Below are 26,866 nucleotides of genomic sequence, written 5' to 3'. Positions count from 1 at the left end.
CTCGTACTAATTCAGTCCTCCCTATCTTGAGACCTTCCAATGGCTGAGGCTGGTACCAGAAGGCCCACCTCTAAACACAATACATTAAGTTCCCACTCCTAGACTCTCAGAATGGCATCACATGTCAACACAGGAAACTGGGGTTCACAAACTATATCTGAACATAGCAAGAGAGATCTTTCTAGGAAAAGGAGAAGACAGCTACGAAGACCTTTGGATAAGAATGTTTATGGAATAGTCAGGGAGCAGCAAGGAAGCCAGTGTAGTCAGAGTAAGAGAAGAAATTAAGGAGGCAGATATGGGGAGGTCAAGGTTCAGGCCACTGGAGAATTAGCTGCATTTACTTTAAGCAGGAGTCCAGTGAAGAATGGCAAGGCAGAGGAAGAACATGATTTGACTTCCAGGAAGAGCCTCTGACAGCATGCCACCAGTTTTTAAACTGGAAGCAGGCTAACCAGGTAGAATCTGTAGGGTGTTTTGTTTGGTTAGTTGGTTGTTGAGACAGTATCTCACTATGTAGCCTTGGCTAGCTTGGAGCTCACTCTTTAGGCTGGCCTTTTAACTTCACAGAGAGATGCCTGCCTTTGCCTCCCTGGGCCTGGATTAAGGTGTGAGGCACGATGGGTGACTAGATCAAATGGAATTTCCAACATCTATCAGTGGGTTACACATTGACTATGAAAATGAAGATAAGGATAACTCCATGGGTTTCACTAAACAACTGTAGGAGTGTATTGTCACCTTCCCTGCCCCTGGGGATCATTGCAGTTATTGGTCAGAGGCGATGGACTGTGAGTTTAAATCCCCTCAAATAAGGATGAAAATGATGACTTCTGGGACCAGCTTCTAGAAGACAGATCAATTTTATTAGGGGTGAACAAGGGCTATATAAAACTTTGGGGAGGTGACAGGGGTACCCAGAGTGGTTATAAATCGCTGGGTGGAGGACTTGGAGTAGAAGATGTGGAAATCCCAGGTTTCCGAGCAGACAAGAGGAAGCCAGCTGGCAAAGAGCGTTCTCCATTATGGGCTTTCTGGTTGTGGTGAACTGCAACCTTAGCAGCAGAGGTTTCAGACAGTCAAGTGGCAGTTTGGGGAGATGAAAGCCCGCAGAGAGAGTACTTTGGTGCAGACACTGAGACCCATAAACAAACTTTGGGCAGAGTGCAAGGAATCTTGGGAAAGAAGGGGGAGATTGTAAGACCTGGAGAGGACAGGATCTCCACAAGGATAGCAACAGAACCAAAATATCTGGGCTTAGGGGTCTTTTCTGAGACTGATACTCCAACCAAGGACCATTCATGGAGATAACCTAGAACCCCTGCACAGATGTAGCCCATGGCAGCTAATAAGGGGACAGTCTCTGACATGAACTCAGTAGCTGGCTCTTTGACAACCTCCCTCAGATCAGGGAGGAGCCTTGCCAGGCCACAGAGGAGGACAATGCACCCAGTTCTGATGAGATCAGATAAGCTAGGGTCAAATGGAAGGGGAGGATGATCTCCCTTATCCATGGACTTGGAGAGGGGCATAGGAGGAGATGAGGGAGGAAGGGCAGGATTGGAGGAGAGGAGGGAGGGGACTACAGCTGGGATACAATGTGAATAAACTGTAATTAATATAAAATATAAAATTTACTTAAAAAAGAGTACTTTGGTGAAGGAGAGTTAGCTTTGGAGATGTGATATTTCAATGCCTTTTGGAGGTTTATCTATAGTCTCAGGCTAGAGCTGGAGATGGAGGAGGCAGTGTAGACCTGGAACTCAAAGACATTGAGCTGGATGAGGTGGTCCAGGAAGTGCACTTAACAGAGACAAAGTCAGGAGAACTCAGCCCCTACTTCCCTCACCACACATGTGATCAGAGAGGAGAAGCAGCAGGGGCCTGAGCTGCAGCTCTCTGAGGAGGAAAGCAGGAGTGATGCCTCAGGGAAGGTGGAGCAGGTGCTTCCTGAGGCCAGTGATGGGCCCCACTGGAGTTACCAGTAATGAAGTGGAATAAGGTATAAAAGGCCAATTAGTAATTACAGATTTATTGATTCCTTTAGTGAAAGCACTGCCAGTCCACCTTATTGTCAAGCATAACTACACCTTGCTATCTGGAACAGAGTGACCTGTCATTTCTGTCTACTCACTGGATTCTGATATAACATTTAAACATTTCTGACAATAAAATATTACATGTCAAAACAGATAATAAAGTATTTAATATCTGATCCTATAGAGACAAGGTGTCTCTGAGTTTGAGGTAAGCTTGGTCTACAGAGTGAGTCTAAAAACAGCCATGACTACACAGAGAAACCCTGTCTCAAAAGAAACAGAGAGGGAGGACAGAAAGAGAAATAGAGAGAGAGAGACTGTCTTGGAACCAAACATGGGTCCTCTGTAAAAGTAACAAATGTTCTTAACAATCTCTTAACAAGTGTTCTTAACATCTCTCAAGGTCCTGAATCTTTATTTTAAACATAAAAATAACACAGAGAACTGTAAGATAAAGAATAATACAGAAAGGAGTAGAATGGAAAGTAAGAATATTTTCTGACTCAACTTTACAGATATAATCAAAGATTTAATAAAATCTGTTTGGAAATCTATTTCCTCCAGATTTATTGAGGTATAAATTGACCAATTAAAAGTATATATTTATGTTAAGCAACCATAAGTATCAAGGTAAGATTTTTATATACATATGGAATACTAAATGACTGTCAAAGTCAAGTTAATATATCCCTGAGTCCTTAATGTTTCTACAAATATGATTTTAACAATCCTAGCCCCCAGGAGACAGAGGCAGGCAGATCTCTGTGAGTTCCAGGTAGGCCTGATCCACACATTCAGTTCCAGGCTATCAAAGGCTACCTCGTGAAAACCTGTCTCTAAACAACAAATTGGAAAAACAAAGGAAAACTTAAGACCATTACAGCACATGCAAACTTTTCAAAAGCCTCTGGAACAATTTTCTAGAGCAGTTTTCTCTAAGCCCATTTCCCCTCTCACATTGGCAAAGAATGAGAGATGAAAGCAAGTATGGCCACACCAAGGCTGGCGAACATACTAAAGCCCTGCAAGACTAAACATCTTCTGGAAAGTCAGCTGCATCCTGTGGTAAAGTCGACTCATGCTTCATCATGTGTGAGACTGATGCAATACTAAACCGTCTGTTTCTTACCTCCATCAAATGCTCCTTCCATGTTCTGGCTTTTATAGACTGATATTCTTTTCCACAGCCCCTTCCTGTTGACCTTGTCAATGGAGTGGTCTCTGCATGAACTTGACCAAAGCTGTAATCTTTAGACAGGAGGACCATACAAGGACTGCCAAGGCACTGTTCATCATTGCTACTAAGTTTAGTGAGGAACAGGCAGGCTTCTAGAAAATTATCAGCAGCCTACACCTTTAATAGATATTATTTCATATGATGGTTAATTATGCCTTTAATTTTTTTAACTTTTATTAATTACACTTTATTCACTTTGTATCCTCCCATAAACCTCTCCCTCCTCCCCTCCTAATCCCACCTTCCCTCCCCCTTCTTTAAACACACCCCTCCCCAAGTCCACTGATAGGGGTGGTCCCCTCTCCTTCCTTCTGATCCTAGTCTATTAGGTCTCATCAGGAGTGGCTGCATTGTCATCTTCTGTGGCCTGGTAAGGCTGCTTCCTGCTCAGGAAGGTGATCAAAGAGCAGGCCAATCAGTTAAGACAAGATCTTGCTATGTAACACAGACTGGTCTGAACTTCTTGATTCTCCCACTTCAGTCTCCTAAATGCTGAAAGTACAGAGGAGTACCACCTTGCTTAGCTACAGTAAAATGTTTTAGGAAATCAGATATTTAAAGCTGTCAGTAGCCTTCAGCTGCATCCTTCACTTCTGAATGACAGGAGAGAATGAGAGTACCCATTTCCAGAAGATAGTCAAGCGTTTGCACTGAGGGTGTCTTTCTTTCCTAGCGTTCATCACTTTCATGTCCTCTTCATCCAGGAGCCAGCTGAGCATCCCGAGCCAGATGAGGCTGGGCAGTCTCATCACACACTGGCTCAGAGCCTTGACAGTGGTGGCCTGAACTTGGATGCATGCTGAGAGATGCAGTGCCAGCAACCAGTCTCCCATCTCTGCCTGCCTCCTCTGCCTCCAGCCATCTGACCACTTTATTGTTTGAGTAGTTCCTTTTTGCCAGTAAAACATCTCAGAACAATAGGTTAATTTGCACAAGGAGCCTGAGGAAGAGGTGTAACCCTCACAAGCTATCCCACCTGTTGTCACAAACAAAAGGAGATGGACTTGCAAGTTCTCCTCTGCCATTAGTTAAGGCCTGCTAAAAACCATCTCTCCACCGAGATTTAAGTAACAAAGCAGGCCGCTGAGTCATGGCTCCTGACATAGACCCAACTGCCATGGGTGTCAAGGAACAACTATACACAACTTGCTTGATTGTGGGCTCACTCTAGGAGGTGGAAGAGGAGAAGAAGATGAAAAAAGAATAAAAAATGCTGTTTTACAAACTTACCAAATTTTCTTGATGTTTCCTTATCTGGAAAGTGTTGGTCGTTAAGATTCAGTATCTTCAGAGAAACAAAATTTGGCAAGATGGTGACTAGGAAAGGGAAAATGAATTTCAGTTAGGCCGGACACGTTTCCTATGACAAAGAAGAGTACCGTTGAAATAAAGAGTATTTCAAATGTGATGGAAGATGATATAATATGCAGGTTGAATCACTATGACTAAGTAGAAGACATTGCTCTGAAAATTAAAGATTTAAATTGTAGACAGATGTGTTTCACTTTTGTGAAGGCCTCACTGAAGATCAAGTGTGGTCACAATTCCCACAACAGTTGCATTTTAATCCTAGAATACTGAATGACTGTGCACAGAAGCATCTGAACTCAAAGGTGTACAGTTCTTACCAAATGACGTGGTTTCAAAGCATTGTCCAGAAAACTCAATCTCTCTGAGTTTCTTGCAGGAAGCAAGCGCAGCCATGAGAGACTCACAATTCAACAGGAAATTACATTTCAGATGGAAGACATGAAGATTTGGAGAGTACTGAATCAATTTAACTGCAAAAGGTGAAGGATTTTCAGAAATTAGAGAAGGCCATGAATTTCTACCAGAATATGACATCAGTTCCAGCTACAGTGATTAAACAGGCAGTGACTCGGTGGCCCAGTGCCTCTGTGACACAGTGGCACAGTATCTAGAAGTCAGACTACATTCATTGGGGTTATGCTCAGTTTGTGCAACTGACTAGTGAGCAGATGAGCCAGGGCAAGTTCTTGACCCCCTCTGGAAACAGAGAACTGAAAAAGAAAACTATTTCTGTTCACTATATTTCACCCCCAGTGTCAGCATCATAATGTCTCTATGTTTGCACACTTTACTGACACAATAGGAATTCTGTGCAAAGTAACATAAAAAAAGAGAACAACTCTGAAACACAACTTAAAAAACATGTAAACCTATTTATTTTGTCTATGTGTATGTGGTGTGTGGAGATCATCCATGTGCCAAAGCACATATTGGGAGGTCAGGGGAAAACTGGGAGAACTCGATGTTTCCTTTCACCACACAGATCTATGGAACTGAAGCCAACAGGACTGACTTAAGCACATTTACCTTCAACTTGGAAAATGTTTTGTTTGCTTGCTTTTGTTTCTTTTCAGACGGGGTCTCATACTGTATCTCCGACTAGCCTGGAAATAACTACATTTACAGGGAGAGGCTGGCTTTGATGTGATAGTCTTCCTGTCTAAGCCTTCCAAATGCTGGGACTATAGGCAGGAGCCTCCATACTCTAGTGACTTTTTGACATGCAAATCTGCCATGTCAGTTCCTAGCTTACATCTCCTTAGTGTTCAGTGCTTTAAAAATTAAGGATCTGATGGTGCTTTTGTCATTTTGCTAAATGGCATGTTCTTGAAAGATGGCTGCACAGCTGTCTGTCAACAGGAGGCTGGGATGAAGAGAAATAGAGAAAAGGTTCTAAGTTCTTCTTGGCTATTCAAGCCAACTCAAAAGCCATGTACTCCCTTTGTAAACTTTGTGTACATTGTAAACCCACCAGGCCCCAGGCCTACAAGCAATAAAATTGTCTCAATCCTTGATCTTGTCCCAAAAATCAGGCCACAGAATCCCTTCACTCCTAGACCTCCCTGGAAAGCTGTGTCACTCCAACTGCACACCACGCAACCCTACATAAACTCTGTGTTCCACCCAGTTCTCTGCTGCTTCTTGCTTGAGAAGAAGCAACCACCCTCCCAGGTTTTCCCTCCCAATAAATCTCTTGTGCGAGGTTTGTTATGTGGTGTGGCTTGGTGGTATTCCTTGGCTCTGGACTGCCAGGATATCTTCTGGAGCACACTGAAACCCTTTAGGCTGAGCAGAACTTTTGCTGGGGAAATCTCCCCCACAGAAGCAGAGCTATTACACTTGCACTGGGGAAACTCTCCAGGCAGTTGGAGCAGAACTCCTGTAGGGGAAGCCTTTCCCTTCAGAGCTGCAACACCTACACTGCTCCCAGTCAGATTCCTTCACCCTCAGTAGACAGATCTGCACTTGCCACTCAGACAGCAAAAGAAGAGGACTCCACACACTGCTTTGCAGAGGAAACTTTAGGAGTATAAAGCTCAGGCTGTGTAGTCAAACCTTCTGTTTGGAGACACATTTCCTTAGCCCTGAGCCATTGCTGACCTCATTTTCCCAGCTAACAATCAGCAATAATCATCAAACCTTCTCTCACACAGGGTTGTGAAGACTGAGTCAGCAGTTATGAAGGGCTGAGAACAGTTCCCCACATGTTAAAGAGTCGGGTAACAAATAAATCTCTGCCCTCTTAAGGAGGAAGAGCGCTGTTCCCATACCTTCCCATGTAGGAACATTTCACACTGTGAAGCCCAGGAAAGTTTAACTAATGATTATTTAACAGTTCTAACAAGCACTAGCCAAGTAGCTTTTCCAGCTGAGACATGAGCTGAAGATCAAAGCACCATCTTTACCTAGTCTGGAGAGGTCAGACTCCGTGGAAGTTTGGATGGATAACTTCTCCATGTGGTAGAGGTTTGGGAACTCTCCAGGAAGGACTGAAAGCACATCTGCTTTGCCATGTAGTCTCACTCACAGTTCTTTCAGGCCCAGGAACTTGTCCAAATTTGCAAAGAGCTGATCTGGAAAGAAGCACATAGTTCCAATCACTCAAGGTCCCCAGTGGAGGTTCTAAGCTGTGCTGTCATCTTTAGCCATTTTAATGCTTTCAGGATGAAATTTCTCAAACTTCCTTCAAGCACAGCCATGAAGATACTGCCATCTGCTACATCTGCTGATTATAGACTACAAGGGAAGCCCTGTGCTGGTCTCTAGACTCACAAAATATATAAAAATTTCCCCAACCAACAGACAGCATGAGATACTACAAGTTTTGCACATGCAAACGATTATAGTTGAATTCTTACCTCCAACTTACATAAAAATGTAACTCAGATCCTCTCCACAAACCTGATCCTGTGCATCCTCTTCCAAAGTCTGTCCAGGTAATTCTCCCACCCTCCTCTCTCATCCATCCCCAAACTGCTAGATCTAGTTTGGATCCCACATCCAGTACCTGGGTCTAGTCCAGCTACCTCTGCCTTTGTCACTGCCAAGCTCTAGAATTCTTTCACAATCCACCCTGCCTTCCTTTCCACCCCCTACCTTCAGCCACATTCTACACAATCTTCTCCAGGGTCTAACTGGGTGAGTTTTCCTGATGCTCCCTACCTCCCACCCTCCCCAACCCCTACAAGCTTGGACTAAAATGCATATCTTGCATATCAGCTCAGGCTCCGGTGTCCACCTTAGACATATCCAACTTGTAGGACCAATCCAACCCTCACAATCACAGAACTGATGGAATGACAAAGAAAATCCAGGATTTGAAAATAAAATTCAATAAAGATAGAAACACTAAGGAGGAGTCAAGCTAAATATATATAAAATTGAAAAACCCAATAACTAAACTAAAAAAACTCAAAGGACAGACTTACAAGTAGAATGAATCAAGCAGATGATTCAGTATGAGGACTTGAAAATAAAGTACATGAAATAAGCAAAGAATATGGGGGCGAACACAGCAAAGAAACATACAGGAGATGTGGGACACCAAGAAAAGACCAAACTTTCAAATTTGAGAAATAGATGAGAGAGAAAAAGCCCAGGTCAATGACATAGACCAGCTCTCCAACAACATCATAGAAGAAAATTTGCCCAAATTAAAAAAAGATATACCCATACAGAAGATACGGGAAACAGAGAGCGCCAAATAAAAAAGCCTGAAAAGAAACTCTTCCTGGCATATTTTGTTTTAATTTCAATAATTTAATTACTAACTACACAATAAGGTATGACTACTAAAATACAAAGTACCACTGAGAGCACAAACAACACCAGAAATCAACAACACAACACTACAACCAACATATGCATTTCAATAATACCTTCAAATATTAATGGTCCCAATTCTCAATTCAAATGATTCAGGCTGGCTGAATGAATCAAGAAATAAAATCATGTCAGGCAGCAGTACCACAACCTTTAATTCCTGCACTGAGGAGGCAGAGGCAGATGGATCTCTGTGAATGAGGCTAGCCTGTTCTACAGAGCAGGTTCCAAGATAACCAAGGCCAAACAAAGAAACCCTGTCTCTAGAAACATAATAATAATAATAATAATAATAATAATAATAATAATAATAATAATAAATTCATCTCTCTGTTGTCTATGAGCAACATATCTTAGATTTAAAGATAGGCACTTACTAACTTCCCCTTCTCTCTTATGATTCCCTGCACTCTGCCCAAGGTTTGGTTATGAGTCTCAGCATCTGCTTTGAAACACTGCTAGGTAGAGTCTTTCAGAGGCCCTGTGTGGTAGGCTCCTGTCCTGTTTCTTGTTTTCTCCTACATCCAATTTCCATCCCATTTGTCTTTCTAAGTAGGGATTCACCAACTTACCCTGGATCCTCTTTCTTGTTTATCTTCTTTAGGTGTATAGATTTCAGTATGTTTATCCTATTTTATAGGTCTATATAAGTGAGTATATACCATGTGTGTCCTTCTGCTTTTGGGATACCTCACTTAGGATGGTCATTTCTGGTCCCACCATTTCCCTCAAATTTCATGATTTCCTCATTTTTAATTGCTGAGTAGTATTCCATTGTGTAAAAGTACCACAATTTCTGTATCTATTCCTCAACTGAGGGACATCTAGGTTGTTTCCAGGTTCTGGTTATTACAAATAAAGCTGCTATTAACATGGCTGAGCAAGTCTCCTTGTTTTGTACTTCAGCATTTTTTTGGATATATGCCTAGGAGTGGTATAGTTAGATCTTGAGGAATCACTATTCCTAATTGTCTGAGAGGACAGGAGCTCCATAAGGACCAAATATCTTTGGGCACAGGGGTCTTTCATGAGACTGTTTCTCCAGGTAAGGACCATGTATGGATATAACCTAGAACCCCTGCTCGGACGTAGCCATGGTAGCTCAGTGTCCAATTGGTGCCCTAGTAAGGGGAACAGGAACTATTTTTAACAGGAATTCAATGGCGGGCTCTTCGACACCCCTGCCCCCGAGGGAGGAACAACTTGCTAGGCCACAGAAGAGGACATTGCAGCCAGTCCTGAAGAGACCTGATAAGCTAGGGGCAGATGGAATGGGAGGAGTTCCTCCCCTATCAGTGGACTTGGAAAGGGGCAGGGAGGAGATGAGGAAGGGAGGGGAGGATTGGGAGGGAATGAGGAATGGGGCTATGGCTGGGATACAAAGTAAATAACCCGTGATTAATAAAAAAATACAATAAAAATTATTGTAAAAAGAATATAGCTTCTATGAATATTAAAAAAATAAATAAAGATAGGCACTTATATAGAGTAAAGAATAGACAAAATACTCCAATTAAATGACACTAGGAGTCAAGTACGCATTGTTATGCTAATAACTGACAAAATAAACTTTAAACAAAAATGATGTAGAAGAAATGAGGAAAAATACTTCACTGTAATCAGAAAACAGCTAACCAAAACACATTATTATTATAAACATATATTCACCAAATTCTGGTGCATCCAATTATATAAAATGAGTACTACTGGAGTTAAAGACACACACTAACACCAACGCATTGGTATTAGCTGATTTCAATACCCTAGTTTCTCCAATAGAATAAAAAATAAGCATAGAAATATAAAATTTAAATGACATCATCTATGAAATGAACTTAACAGATGCCTATAGAATATTTCACCCAAACACCAAAGAATATAAAGTCTACTAAGTTAAGCACACAAGCTTCTCTAAAATAGATCATATTCTGGGACACAACACAAATCTGGACAAATTCTGAAAGATTTAAATAACTCAGTGTATCCTGTATGACCATAATATAATAAAACTTAAAATGAACTTCAAACACATCTCTAGGAAATACACAAAATATTTAGATTAAACACATTACTGAAAGATAAATGGGTCAAAGAACAAATCAAGACAGAAATGAAAAAGATTTCCTATAACTAAATAAATAAAACACAACACAAAAACCTGGAGACACATTAAAAATAATCCTATATGACAATTTTATAGCTCTAAGTACTACATTAAAAAAAACAGATAAAGTACAGATCAATGACTTAATAGTACAACTCAAACATTTGGAAAAATAAAGAGAAACCAAACCCAGATCCAGCTAATGGCAAGAAATAGTAAAACTCAAAGTGGAAATTAATGAACTAAAATAAAACAACACCAGGAATCAGCAAATAAGAATTGTGGCTTTTTTGAGAAGATAAACAAGATTGACAGGCCCTTGGCCCAACTAAAGAAGTGAGGTAACCCAAACCTGGAAAGACAACTGTCACCTGAGGTTCCTGGCTCAAAAATTCACATATGAGTATATAATCTGGAGTAACAGCATAAAACATGGGGGAAAAGACCATTGTGAGGAGAGCACTAGAGAGAGAAATAGCAACAGAGGGGAAATAGCAGGGTTCAAGCAATGTAAAAGAGTAAATAGGAAAAAAAGAGGACTTTAAACACAGAGGAGAGGAAGGAGACAAATAGAGGAGGATGGAATGACTATTAACTATCTACTTAAAAATGGGGGGGCAATATAGGAGGAGGGAGGGGCATATGGGGGGATACAAAATGAATAAAGTGTAATTAATAAAAGTTAAAAAATAAAAAAATACCTATGATACATTTAAGTAATAAATATGTGCTTATATACATACATACATATATAAATACCATACAAATATACATAATTTAAATGAAAATTTCCCATCTGTGCTGACAATGCTCCTCCCAAAAGCCCTAGGTTATCTAACAAAAATCCTGACACCAGGCATGAGAAGCCCTCTTTTTGTGTTGTCAGTCAGGATTGTCTAAGAAGCTCCCAAAACATTAAAGACTATTTCTGATGGCACTGTTTGCCTTCAAGAGGTGGAAGATATATCTCTATTGCTGAAGAGACCATGCACTTCAGACACAGGACCCTAAGATGTGAGCTGGAACTGACCTGAGAGCCTCCTCCCTGAGGACTAGCTTTTGTTGTACCAGAAGGCAGCATGCAAGCTTCCAAGGGAGAGAAGCAACCAATTCTTCACAGCTATGATATCTATGAACCACAGCAATGACCTGCGTGTCACAATACCTCTAATGGTGTAATGGTGGCGTTTATACCTTAATGGTAACCAACCATCTCTAATTGGACATAAGGTCCACTCAACAAGAGGGAAGACATGACTGGTACTGGAAACCTAGCCAAGTTCTCAGGGCTTGCAAAGCTTGGATGTTGAAAAACAACCTCCAAATACCACTGTACTAAACCAGCATAATCCCTAACTACATTCTACATATCTGTCCTTGTGCCCACAGACTATTTCTACCCTCATCAAAGACACTTCTCTTTGCAACAGAGGAAGACTATTACAGAAAACTGAAACTGATCAAAATTAAGAATTGTGATGCCTAGTCCCAACTGACACATCTACAATATGACTGGTTGGCCTAAGGCTCAGAGATCACTGTGGGAAAAAGAATAGGAAAGATTCTAAGAGCCAGAGGAATGCCAAGATTTACTGAGCTTCTATCTTCTGGAAATGTCAAAGAATCTACACCCATGAAGTCTCACTAAGAAAGTTTCCTAAACATGACCTGAACAAGATTCACACCAATGGACATGCTAACATGGACAGGCTGAAGCTCATGAAGCCTCAACCACAACGAAGAACATCAGGCAACTAAGGACAGCTAAGACAAGGATTAATACTCTTCCCATTGAAGAGCACACCAACTGTTATACAATGACAAATGGTCAGCACTCTGTGTGTGTGCAACATTGTATGGACTGAGCACGTTGCATATGAGTATGTGTGTGAGAGTGTGTGTGTGTGTGTGTATGTATGTGTGTATAAAACGTCTAAAGAAAAAGGTCATAAATTTGATTGAGAGCAAGGGGAGTTCATGGTAGAGGTTGAAACAAAGACAAGGAAGGGAGAAAAATATAATTGTTTTACACACACATATGTGTGTATACATATATTCCAAAATATATAAATACACCTGAACGGTTTGTCCAATGTTACTTGTGTTTGTGTGTGTGTGTATGTGTGTTTCTGCCTTCTGTTCAATAAAAAAGCTATTAGTTAATGCCAAGGTATTTATTCCACTACTGTAAACTTAGGGTAATAGTGACCTGTTGGTTCTTTTCTTAGTTCAAAGGCATATTTTTTCTTTTGTGTTCTATGTCATAGTTAAGGATCCATTTTCAAATCTAAGGTCTTAAAGATTACCTGTTATGGTTTCATTCTTCAACTGTCATTGATCTAATTTGAGCTATATTTTTTATCCTATCTCTCTTATCTTTAATTTTTAAAACTATTTTGAGATTAAAATAAAATTACATTATTTCTCACCTTTCATTTTCTTTTTACACTCCCTTCCATCTATCCCTCCATCTACATTTTTTCTCATTTCTCTTATTTTGAGACAGGATCTTAATTTCCCAGTCTGACCTTAAAATTAGTATGTAGCCGAGGTTGCCCATGTATTTCTTCTGCCACCACCTACCATGTATTGAGAATACAAACATGAACAACCTTGCTCAGTTTGCACAGTGCTGAGAATTCAACCCAAGATCTTACGAATGTTTACGTTATACAATGCATGTTTATGGCATATCAACATTCTACCAGCTAAGCTACATTCTTACCCTGCATTGTCTACCTGTTTCATGAGAGTCAATCAGCCTTTTTGGAATCCGTGAGTGGATATTTTTCATCACATTAAATTTTTTTTTTCAAGGATGAGATATGTAGAAGCAGAACTATCCAGCACACAGTGAGTTTAAATCTAACCTGCGCAAGCAAAGACACTATCTATAAACCAAAACCAAAAACAGGAGGCACATTTTTAAAAACCAGGTAAAAGTCATATTTAATGTTTACCTAAAAATGCACATATAATATATGTAAGTATAGGTGTACATATAAACTTAACTGAAGTGAAGTTATGCCACTGGAGGTGAAAATGCCATGAAAAAATTAAAGTCCAAGTGCAAGGTATAAAAATTTCTCTTCACATTGTGGTCAGGAGACCCTCCCCTCCAATATAACATAGCCTTTTGCTGTTTCCTATGGTTGCCTCACAGAATTTGACGATAGGATCTTATTACTCAAGACATGACATATTTCAACCTCAAGACATGAAAGAATCTAGAACTGTCCTTGGAAGCCTCTTCCCTAAAGACTAACTTTCTCTCTCTCTCTCTCTCTCTCTCTCTCTCTCTCTCTCTCTCTCTCTTTTCTCATTAAACTTGTTTTAATGGGTCTCACAATTCTGTGACAGATTTTTGGTCAAGTTGTGTCCATTAAAAAGTACTGATTTTGAAAACTAATAACTTAAAACTGCCACACACACACACACAAAGGTCCAGGAAACATTCTTCTTTTCTTCTGAAGGTTTTATGATGCATTGTTATCACTAACCAGTCTTTTACTATTAAACTTAAATGGCCAATTGAGACAAACAGTTCTGAGACCATTCTTTCACCACTGATTAAGACAAAGAAAACAAACAAACAAACAAACAAACAAGATTAACTCTCACAGTACCCAAAGGTGCTATGAAAGCTGTCAAGGGAGAAAAGCAATTCACTGTCCTACCCAGCCACAAAGCCTATGAACCATAACAATGACTAGCATGGATGGTATATCCTATGGTATATTAATGGCTTTTTTTATCTTGGAGATAACCAACACCTACCCAATAAAATGTAAAGGCTGCTCATGAATAGGAAATTCATGCCTGCTACCATAAACCTAGCTAACTTCTTGTGGCTAGTAAGGTCATAGCCCCTGGAAGACAGCCTACTCTTGCCATTTGCTAAACAAGTGTAATTTCTACCTGCATTCTGAATACTTGTCCTTATATTCACAGATAAGTGTAGCTGTCGATCTGCATCAAAGAAATCAAAGAAGCTTCTTCTTTCTTTTTCTTTTTCTTTTCCTTTTATTTGTGTGTGTGTGTGTGTGTGTGGTTTTTGGAGACAGGGTTTCAATGCATAACCCTGGCTGTCCTGGAACTCACTCTGTGGACCAGACTGTCTCAGATTCACAGAACTCTGTCTGCCTCTGCCTCCCAAGTGTTGGGATTAAAGGTGTATGCCACAATCACCTGTCAAAGAAGCTTCTTTTTCACAAAAGACAGAGACTATAACAGAAGTCCACAACTGGACAAAATCTAGAAAACAAGGTACCATGTGGAGCCCACCCGGATTGATATATATAAGACTGAACTTATACCCAAGGATCAGGGAACATAGTAGGAGAGAGGACAGGAAGCTTGTAAGAGCCAGAGGATCAGAATATCTGCTATGAGATAGTGAGTTCTATACATATGACCAGGAAGCTACACCTATAAAATCTCAACAATGTGGTTGCCTAAGCAAGGCCTATACAATGACAACACCAGTTAAAAACAATATGGGTAGTCCCACCCCTAGATGAAGAGCTATGTGTGCTTAGTGGACGCTGAGGGGGGACTCAGCTTCTCCACAGACAATGCCCAGCATGTTATCCAATCCCAAGCGGTCAGCCCTGAGCACATACGTATACAAGCAACACTAATAGACTCAGCAGTTTGTATTTATATATGTGTTTATATATACATATATGTAGACTAGGTTGACAGGGAACTGGGGAACAACAGTAGGTTTTGGAGGGAAGAGAGCATTGCATAGAAAGTATGTAAATACAGCATTCATGTATGACATTGTCAAAAATATAATGAAATAAATGTAAGTAAAAACAATAAAGTAGGCAAACAAAAATAAACAGAGATAAAAAGAAGGAAGGAAAAAAGAAATAAAAAGGAAAAAGAAAGATTGAAAGCTCATGAGGTCTCAACCTTACACAAAGAGCTATAAAAACCTAAGGGATACTAATGATGGGAAAAATAGTCTTCCCAGGGAAGAGCATGCCAGTTGGTTATGTACTAACAAATGGTCAGCCCTTAAATCATATATACAAGTAGTAGTATTCAGACTGAGCCAGTATTTAAGAATTGAGAAATGTATACACATAATTAGTATACAAGTATATTAGAAATATATATACACACATGTATGTATATATGTCAATATCAATATCAACAACTAATTTTAAAAACATGCCATGAATCTGAAAGATAGCAAGGACGGGTATATGGAAAGCCTTCTATGGAAGATAGGAAAAAAGGACATGATATATTTTATAGTTTAAAAATAATTCTTAAAAAGAAAAAGGACGGGGCTTGAGAGATGGCTCATGGTTAAGAGTGCTGTCTGCTCTTCCAAAGGTCCAGGGTTCAATTCCCAACACCCACATGGCAGTTCACAACTGTTTGTGATGCCAATTTCAAGGGATCTGACATCATCACACCAAATGCACATAAAATAAAAATTAAATAAATTATTAAAAAGAATAAAAAAGTCTTTAAAAAAGTTAAAAAAAAGAAAAAGGACAATACAGACAGAGCAAAGAATAATTGAGCATACAGCAGGATGCTAAAAAAAATTCAAAGTTCTGCTACTAACAATAACAAAATTTAAAAATTAAATATTTGCCATGGTATAAAAACTGAGAAATGAACTGAATGAAAGATAGTAAAGTCTAGGAGCTGAAAAGATGGCTCGGCAACGAAGAGCTACTGTTGTTCTGCAGAGGACCAAAGTAAGGTTCCCATCACCCACATTAGGCAGCTGAAACAACCTGTAACCACAGCTCCAAAAGATCTGACACTCTCTTCTTACCTCTGAGGGCAACTAAACATACAAGCACAGGAAAACAGACAGTGACATAAATATATTTTAAAAGACATCATTATAAAGTCTATCCTGAAAACTATCAAACAGCGCTTAGGAGAAGACATAATTATTATTTATGCAGATTAAATGTCTTCTCTGGAGAAGCCATTTTCTCCTCTGGGCAGCGAGAGTGCAGAAGGTTCTCCAGCATCATCTGACACACAATGCCCCATTTACCAACAACAAGCTACTCAAGCACCCTTCTGAGGACCTTGAGAGATGAAACGAAGGTGGCAATATTTTCCTAGTGTTCTCTGAGTTACTTGAAACCCATTCTAGGATTCGGGCCTTCTACACTGCCTCAAATAGTGAGAGTATTCATATCTCTCCTATCAAGGCACATCCATGGCTTGTACCTGAGAAGTTTACTTATCTAACACTAAGGATGAGAAACCACAGAGTCAGCCAGACTGCTTGTGAAAGCACACTCAGGGATACCTGGTAACTGGTTCGTCCCTGAGACCTCAAGAGACTACAGGGCAGGCAGGATGAGAAGCAGCTCCTGTTCTGCTGTGCTGAGCTCCAGGCTACACATGAAGCATTTGGTGACAGAGGTCTTATTCAGCTCCAGAGCTGGGCAGATGCTTTCAAGTAAGCCACTGCTGTTGGACAAGCAGAGCTCAATATTCTGTGAAGCTGAGAAGACTTCCATTAGGACCTGGAGCAGTGCTTGTTCTACTGGGCCCATGTCGGCCACTGCAACTTCCAACCTAGGGATCTTGTGTGGCTTGGGTGAGAGTTTCCAATACCCAGAATTTATTTTGGGTAGATGGCTGCATTGGTTATTCAGGTTATTGAAAAAACTGTATACATTCTCTTGATTTTTAGCTAAATTTTCTGCCCATTCCTTCATATGTTCAAAGGCAGATACATAGTCCTTATCTATACTTGGTGGCTGTAATGTTTCATAACACTTTTTCATGACTGAGTAACCTACATTACGTGACATTTTATTTCCATTCATGGAGACTTTTATACTCGCCAACAGTAATAGGCTTTCTGGGTGGTCTTTAAAGTACTGGAAATTCAATACTTTTAAAGCCAGTGTTCTTTCTCGAAGGAATTGCAAAATCAATGGAGAACATGCAGAAACTGTGTTGCTTTCATAAGCAAAGTTTAGAGCAAGTCTCAATAAATTTTATGAAAAATTTGAAGACAAAGCTTCAGGAGAAAACTGCCACAATTCTTTAATTGACTGTGTTATAAAGGAAGGTTCTGGTCCGTGCTTTCCATGATCCTCTTCTTCAGACATGTTCTCCAGGGACTCTTTCTCATCCACCAACTGCAGCAAATGAGACACAACTTCTGGCCCAGCCCTTGATGAAGGGTGGCTGGAGACATTACTTCAAAAAGTTGTTGTAGGTGGTCAGAGCCTTCAAGGACAAGTTAATTAGTCTCAAATAATGAATTCCCAGATCTTGATCTTCCTGTCTGTCTGAACCCAGGAGTTGAGTCAGCCTCATGGCAGCAAGAAATTCTTGGAAGAAAGGACTTAAAAACCAATAGACTGGTCTCAGTCTCTGGGCAGTGAATTTGCTCATTAAGCAGGTGGTCAGGTCTTCATCTTCATCCACTCCAGCCTCTGTGAGGTCATGATTGTTGAACTCAAAGCATGAAGAAAAACGCCCCCTCAAGGCCAGCTGCCCACATGAGGACACAGTGGCCTTGAGGGCTTCAGCTGCAGCATTGTACTTTAAGGATAGGTACTTCATATAGGATTTGAAAACTGCCACATCATGAAAGGGCTAGTCAGAAGGATTTTGAAACCAGTCAGTACAGACTGCTGCTACGAAAAGAGGAGTTTTGTGAATTCCCCGTAAATCCTCATTCTTTCCGAAATAAACCATAAACTCTTGCAGAAGTGTTATATTCTGTGAGAAGACCTTCCATAATACAGAGACTGTATTATAGAAAGAAAACTCTTTGATCTCTAGAATTGTATCCAGGTATGGATGGATGGACCTGGCCCCGTTTGTATGGACAGTGATCAATAAGCAGATTCGTGACAAGTAGTTTTTTGTAATCAGTGTCTCTAGGGCTTGGGGGAGTGAGTCCACCCCATTATAGTCATCCAACAGGAACAGCGCCTGGTGTTTTAACTGCTGGATGATGCTGCTCAGTCATGCTTCACTAATGCAGCCTCCTGCCTCTAGGAGTTGGGCACAGATGATGCTGGCCAGACCCTGGTCTGGTCTGGTAGAACTAAGAGAGAGGTAGAAGAGCAGCTGGAACCTGTTCAACAAGTGAAAGCACCCTGATGCCCAGAAAAAAGCTATTTTATTCTGAAGGTTGTCTTCCCACTGCCAGCTTCCCCCTCCACAAACATGACTGAGCTGAGATTGGCAAAGACCTCAGGGATCGTCAGGGCCCCTTGCACTGGCCTGCTGATGTGCTTTGAAAGGATGGACACATCACAGCCAAGCAAGTGGTCAGTGCCTTGGCTGGAGCACAACTCTGGCAAATTCATGTGGCAGAAAGTGGCTTTGGTGTAGGCGCCTTGCAGCTGCTCACTCAGACTCTTTGCCTCTTGATACCACTGGGCATCCCTCAGAGCCAAGCATGTGGAGAGAAGGGAGGCAGAGGAAGATGTACCTTCACATCTGTCTAATTGCTTGACTGCTAAGAGTGGATTAAGACTCTCCTCTCCTTCCCATGACCCCCCTCCATACCCTAAGACCCTCTCTGATCTTTCCATAGCATCAGTGTGGGGTACTATGTCTAATCCTCTCATTTGACAGGGAGTTGGATATCCTGGCACCCTAATTTCCCTTTAGGATCTCAGCCTGATGCATGATGCCTTTAACACTGGCTGCTTTGGATCTGGCATGAGGACTGCTGTCTGTAGTCCTGCATTCACTCTCAAGATGCCACGGGAGCCCTCTCTCACCCACAGCTCCCTTCATTTCAGTGCTCTCCTCTAGGAGATTCTTGGACAATTATAAACACACTTTCCTGTCCAAAGCCCACGTACAAATACACAGAATCCCATGTGCTTTCACGTTCTTACCGGCCTTGGTGGGATGAATTGGGTCCTCGTGATTGCTTTCACCTGTGATTTCCTCAAAAGAGAAATCCTTTATTAAATTAAAACTTGCATGATAGTGAGACATTATGTTATCATTGAGAACCAAAGTCTTCTAGACTTCACTCTGTTTGTGGCATGTATTCTACCAACTGAACAACATTTCCTGCCCTTGCAATGTCATTTTGAAATTCGCAAATAGTGTACACATATCACATCAACCCAGAGTTGATTAACTTTTCAGTTTTCACCCTTTTTTCTTCATTTTTTTCTGGTTTGTTTTATTTTTAGAGATGGGGTTTTATAGTATAATCCAGGCTGATCTTGAACTCACAACCATCTTCTTGCCTCAGCTTCCAGAATGCTATATTGTAAATATGAGCCATGATTCCCAGTTTTGCTTTTGCTTTGTGGGAAGGCAATCATAGCACACCTAACAAACAACTGCAGCATGCAGCAGTTGGTATGCCCATTGGATTCATAGTTGTGTCTTATGTTGCAAAAATTCATTTTCTGATTTATTATTTGGCATTTGGTTTTGTTCATAAAGCACATTTATGGGCCAGACATATGTCTCAGTCCTAGAGTGCTTGCCTAGGACAATGGGAGTCTTGGTTTCAATACAAGAAACAACATCAAAAGTCAAATCAGCTGGACATGGGTGCAGACAATTGGAACCATAGCATTTTTAAGGCTGAGGCAGAGATCACAAGTTCCAGGTCAGGTTTGGCTACACAGAAAATTCAGGATAAGTCTAAGCTGAAAATCTGGAAATCTATCTCAACCAACCAAGGAAAATGACACATGTGTTTAAGGTTCAAAAGTTCTAGCAGAAAGTCTAGCCTACTGGCCTGCAGGAAAAGGGGAGATGGAATGTCTACATTTTAATCAAGTTGAATTCTAAAAGGGTCTCTCAAGGGTCTGCTTCTTCTGGGAGAAGGGCTCACTGTTCACTGTGAAGCCCCATCTATAGCTATCATGTGACAGTTGCTTCTTAGATTCTCGTGGACTCTATCTAATTATGATACATTTACAGTTGACAATCACAGCTCAACCCCACAATCATGTGTTGCTGAGTCAGAGAAGGGGCAGGGCTCATTACCATGGCTTCCAGAAGTGCATGGTGGCTCTCAAGGGCTGGAATCACTTCTACAGAGGACTTCAAGTTTTGAAGAAATATACAACTATGCAAAGAAGATAAAAGTCATGAAATGGTTCCATGCAGTTAAGTGTCTGTATTAGCTTTATGGAGAACATGAAGATTTGGGATCAGGAATGAAACAGAAAGTGAACATTTTCAGTGACTCTGTCAGTCTTGCATCCTGTATAACCTTAAGTCTCTGGGTTCCAATAAAAATGCATGTGGTTTGTAAAGTAATGGTGGATATTCAGGGAGTGTTTTGGGATCAGAACAGAGTTAGTGCCTGTCTGTGAAACCAGCTAAAATAATCTTAAAGAATAGAAAATAGTGACACACACTGTGGGTGCAGAGGCAAGAGGATAACTAGGGATTGCTGGATGCTAACAGGTTCAGAGAGAGAGACCCTTCTTCAAGGGAACAAGAGGGTGACATAAAGGAGAGGAGACTCCCTGTCTCCCTTTGGCCCTATGTAGAACACACAATGCACACACAAACACACATTACCTAAGTGAACAAGGCAAAAATAAATAAAAATTCACAGATTAAAAAATGAGAAAACTCCATAGAGTCATGGAAAAAGAACAACAAAGGACATTAAAAAATACTAAACAAAGTGTACAATTAAGAATTTAGATAATAATAATTTTTAACCATTTCAACTCTTGTCAAACTGTCAGAAACAAACCCACAAGATTCAAGTTTGCCAACTACATGAAATTCACATTAAGTATAAAAACATAGATATCACACAAATAAAATTTTAAGGTACATATCCAGAGCTTAGTGATGGCATAGTTGGCAAATGTTTGCTGGGCAAACATGGAGACTGGGCTCAGATCTCCAGCACCTGTGTAATAGCGAGGCAATAGAGACAGTGTAATCTTAGTGCCAGGGAAGGAGAGACAGGAAGACCCTAAGGGTTCACTAACCAGCCAGTAAGTCTCATTGGCCAGCTCCAGGTTTAGTGAGAGACCTGTCTCACAAAATAAGTTGGACAGAACTACAGACCTATTTCTGAATACACAGAACATGTTGCTTTCAGGATAGAGAGGAATCAAGCTGGAACTGACTCAGAATTTCTTCCCTGCTGTCTCCCTGTCACAGTACTGGAAGAGGCTTTCCAGTCTGCTGGGGGAGGAAGGCCACCTGCATTCTCCAATATCACCATCATGCCAGACAAGATGAGGCCAACGGTAAAGAGTGGCCTGAATCTTTGGGGATAACCGACTGCTTTTGAATTGGACTTGAGGATGCTTAATAGATGCTCTAATAGTGGTCAATCTTGGTGTGATGTTGCAGGCCTGCAAATCTCAGCACTTGGGTGTCAAAGACAGGTAGATCTCTGGGTCAATGGCCAGACTGATCTATATAGCAAGGTCAGAACAGAAAGGGCAACACAGTAAGACCCTATTTTAAAAAGGCAAAAAGAAAGAAAACAAAAACCTAAATTAAATCTGGTGAAAAGCACATGTCCCAGAAACTCTGTAAAGGTCTCAGCAGGGAAGGGTCTAGGAATGCTATCTGGTGTAATGGACATCCTGTCAAAATTCCTTCTAAATATTTATGTTCCTATGCAAAGAATGCTGCTGCTTTGATCCTTGGCTAGATGATAATTGATTATTGAGTGTTCACCCATACATGAGACGTCTATGTCAACCTCACACCAAGGCTCTGGGAGCATCTGATGGCACAGTCATATCCATTGGAAGCAGCAAAAGTCATGAAGCCAGCACAGATGTTTGACATGGCTCTAGCACAGGTGGAGCAAATGCAGCAATCATTTTCATTCTTTCCCTCTTTTGTAGGTTTTTAGGATCTATGTGTTTTATTGGGGGGGGGGATCCTTTCGGCATTATGATTTTTTCTGTCTTTTCCCAAGAAAATTATGTCAGAGTTATTTCCATTTAGGAAAAATAACATTATTTGGCCACTGTTTTGAAGGTTTCCTTATGCTTTGGAGATCATTGAGCACAGATTAGCATGTAAACCAGCATTTCTTTTGTGAGGCCATTACTACAGGAATCTTTTGTGGATATCTGCCCTTAAGCAAACTCAAACAGTATAATTGGTATAGGGGAAACAAAGATAGCTGACAAGCTCTGACTGGCCAGAATACCAGGCAACAGATCAAGGCTTCCCTTTACAATATGCTTAGAACTCTCTGAAAATGTACTTTACAGATAGGGGGTCATACAGGGTACACCCCTGGAGGAAGAGAACTCAGTAAATAAGACAGATTGACTAAAATAAGGTGTTCCTACTTTATAGTGTAGATGATGACACAAGTAGTAAAAGGAGTTAGGTATTAATATTTGCTCTTCATAAAACAAAAAAAAGTTCAGATATTTTCTGTTTGTCTGGAGTGCCTTAAAAGTACAAATACTGCCTGCCTAAAAGCAGGCTGTTATATAAGAAATGTGTTTGCTTTGGATAACACAATCTTTACATTCTATAACTTGGAGTTATAAGGCATATAATAAAGATAAATCTGTTCTGTTTATATTTTCTAATCATGACTGAAGTTGTAACACTTCGTAATGAAAAATCAAACAAATCATCTGCACTTCTTGGACAGGTTAGTCTGTCATTAGTCCGTCTTTGTTCTGTGAAACCTGTGTAATAAAGAAGAAATCTCATTGCTAGTCAATCAGAACTGCAAAATTCCCCTGAGCACCTCTCCTGACTCACTCCTCTCTCCCTCACCAATTATCTCCTCTGCACACCACTCTCTGTTGCTCTCATTCATCCATAATCGCTGATCAAAGTGCAGAGCTTTCTGAGCCACGGTTTGGAAGCCTGTTCTTTTATAAAAGTATTTTATTCTTTGGAAATCACAGATGTGTGTACAATGTATGTGGATTACATCACCCCCACTGCCTTTCTTCAGTTTCCCCAGACCCTCCTCCTCAAGTCAGGTCACCTCCCAGCTTCCTATCCTCTTTTAACTGAATTCAATTAGTGCTGCTCATGGGTGAGTGGACATGGGGCCATCCAGCAGAACTCAGGGAAACCTCAAGGCCCACTGGCTGAACAAGTGTCAACAGCGCCCCTCCTACAGGTGGGGCTTGGCTTGGCTGGATTTGGGGCAGGCTTGTATGGATAGGCAACCACAGCAACTGTGAGTTCCTGAGGGAAGGACCCTGCTGTGAACAAAAGAAGACAAACCAAGACAAAGTCCTCTACAGCCTCTGGCTCTTAAGGCCTCTTGGGCCCTTCTTCTGCAATGGCCCCTGAGTTTGGGAGGAGGAAGTGTCCTTCTTAGGAATGAACAATCCATGTCACATACTGTCTGCATTTTGACCTTGTTGTAAGTCTCTGGAATTCTGTTCTTGTTAAGGTCTGAATTTTTGTTTATTCCAGACTCCCATTAGCAACTGATAGCCCTGGGGTGTCCCAGAGAGACATTTGGAAGAAAGGATATGGTCATTGTTGCCAATTGTAAGTTTTCATCTTGCTGTTGTTGTCTATCTAATCAAAAGCTGGGGCTAAAGAGATGGCTCAGTGTTCAAGAGCTTTGACTGCTCTTCCAGAAAGCCAGAGCTCAATTCTCAGCACCCACATGGCAGCTCACAACTGTCTATAACTCCTGCTCCATGGGATCTGACTTCCTCACACATGCAGTTCAGTGGCAAAGTGCTGCTTCTCACTCATGACACTCTGGATTCAACCTCCTGTCCCCTTTCACACACACACAACAGACATAGAACTAAAACAAAAAGAAACAACAAACAACTGAAGAAGAACAGGCAAAGTTGAAGGTTCATGTAGATGTGTGTGTGCATGTGTTTGGTAAAAGGACAGTGAACTGAAAAACAGGACTGTGTTTGCTCCTGGAAGAGGAGGACAGCATCCTCAGGACAAGGGAGTGGCACGGTGGCCTCTGAGGCATTGAGAGACCTTGACTTTAGTACTCAGCTCCTAGGCTTTATTGTTATTGTCCTTTCAACCAGATTCGTAATTACAGTACATATGCATTACATATGCTAGTTTTAATTAAAATAATACAATGTTTGTTGATAGATTCTAAAACAAGTTTTAAGTACAACCAAATTGTCTCCCAACTTGACACACAGGGTTTAAGAATAAGGCCCTGACATTCTCAACTATTTTCTACATACTCCTAAAGAAAAAAGAAAAAAAGTGGGGCCTGAAAATGTCTCAGTGGGAGAACAGTCACTACTCCTGGGAGGACTCAGGTTTGCACCCAACACCCATATCAGGCAGTTCAGAGCCTCCTGTAACTCAGTTCTAGGGGCTTTGATGCCCTCATTCTGACCTCTGTGGACACCAGGCATGCAAGCAGTGCATAGATATACATGCAGACAAAACACCCAAAAGTCAAATACTTTAAAAAAGGAAAAGGAAAAGAAAAAAGTGACCACTGCTGTAACTCTTTAACTTCAAAATGAAATGGATTATCTATCTTTGTATTTATTTATTTATTTATGGCAAGGATAAGTCTTGCTATATATCCCTGGGCTGGCACAAAACATATGATTTTAGAAGGAAGAGGACTAAGAAGAGCTAGAGAGAGATATGAGAATGTAATGGGAGGATGGTGGTGAGCATGATTGTAGTAAACTGTAATATATATAACATATGTAAAATATAATGTATATATATATGCAATGATATTGTATGTATTAATGTACACTAAGAAAACATTTTTAAGGAATATTTTAAGTGATTCAGATATTATTAGCATCTTATCTCAAGACCAGATGGTTATTTAAACCTTTACATTTAAATGTTAATAATTAAACTTAAATCAATTTAGAGCACTTTTATGTATGTGTTGGATGGAAAGAAAACACACTGGTGGAACTGAACACAGACTGCTGAGGTATCAACACAGTTGCAGATTTTCCTGCCTTCCAAGGGAAACCAGATCAAAAGACTCTTTTTTCTTAATAACAAGTGCTGGATTTTTAAAACAGATCAAGTTTAGGTTAATTCATATCAAAGCATTTAATATAAAACAAAACTATGTTTTTCTTCATTCAGCTTCCTGAGAGCTAGGACTTCATGTGTCAACCACCTTGCCCAGAAATACCCACTTTTCAATCTGCGCATATTGATATTTGTCTTTGAAAATTCTAATTACTACATAATAACAAATTTCCTTGTGCAAGTGGACCTTTCTATGGTTTTCTTATGTAGAAGAGGAATAAAAATACATTTGAAGACTGACAGAAAAGCGGTGAGAGTAGCTCTATAGTAAAGTGATTGCCTGGTGTGCTCAAACCAGTGCTTCTACCACCAACACTGGAAAAAGAAAACCACTAGGGAAATCTTAGACAATAGAAATAGAAAACCATAAAGCATTCTAAAAGGAGGTGAAAAGAAAAACTAGTTTGTACTCAAAAGAATCAGAAAGGCCTAGAACTGGCAGACATGATGTGGTCTCTGCAGTGGGCTTAGGTGGCTGAGGCAGGAGGATCATGAGATCAAGTCCTACTAGAATTGTTATGACAGTCTGTGCTACACAGATCCTGTTTTTAAAAGTGTGTACATAGATCCAACAAAAACTAAGATCTTACTATAATGAGAAAAAAGCTAGAGAGGGAGAGTATCAAGGGGGAAAAGAAATAAAGATACATGGATGTATTCTTAGCAGTGGGAACCAGAGAGTGAACAGATACTACCCACAGATAACAAACCTGGACAGTGAGGGAATAACAGATGAAGTGAGTTCAAAGTCAAGAGAATTCACTTTGCTCACCTTAGGAAAAACTTGGTGTGGTCTGCTAATGGGTCGTCACCTTCCTCCCACTTCTCCATACATCCTCCACAGGAAAAACATCGGACAAGGTCCTTTTTGCCTATGAAAAGGAGATGGGGTCAGCTCAACAGCACATACACCTGTCAACTCACAATAATTCAATTCCAGATTTCACTAGTGAAATCCTACTTGCTCCTCCAGTTGGATTATGTGGCAATACCATGCACAGGAGGCAAGAGTTCACACAGGACTCTTGGTCCTTCCGTGGGGTGGTCAGCAACAGTCAGCAACAGTTGCTGAAGGTTCCTGTGCACCATGTGCTTTGACGAAACCTCTCCCAAACCATCATCCTGAAAGATTTGCCATCAAGATCTGGAGTAGGAGCTCCGTGAGAGCAGAGATTTCTGTGGGTTCTGGACAATGATGACATATGGGACATTCACAGACATAGGCAACCAACAAGCAACTGCTTACAGAGTAAATCGGAAGAATATACTTGTAGCTGGGGCAGGATGGAAGGGCAAACTTAGGAGCCTGTATGCAAGGCAGGTTATGAAGAATCCCTGTCTCTGCTCATATTATTGCCAGCTCTCCTCCCCTAGAAATAGGAG

General features: G+C 40.7%; 1 pseudogene; it reads right to left on the bottom strand.

The window, feature by feature from the left end:
* Nucleotides 1-926: 926 nt before the first annotated feature.
* Nucleotides 927-26,572, bottom strand: LOC110541519 (baculoviral IAP repeat-containing protein 1a-like; annotated as a pseudogene).
* Between the last annotated feature and the right edge of the window lie 294 nt (nucleotides 26,573-26,866).

This window comes from Meriones unguiculatus, chromosome 6 (assembly GCF_030254825.1).
Source record: "Meriones unguiculatus strain TT.TT164.6M chromosome 6, Bangor_MerUng_6.1, whole genome shotgun sequence".
NCBI lineage: Eukaryota > Metazoa > Chordata > Mammalia > Rodentia > Muridae > Meriones > Meriones unguiculatus.
The sequence above is the reverse complement of the archived record's forward strand: the minus strand, read 5'-3'. Positions and strand labels throughout refer to the sequence as shown.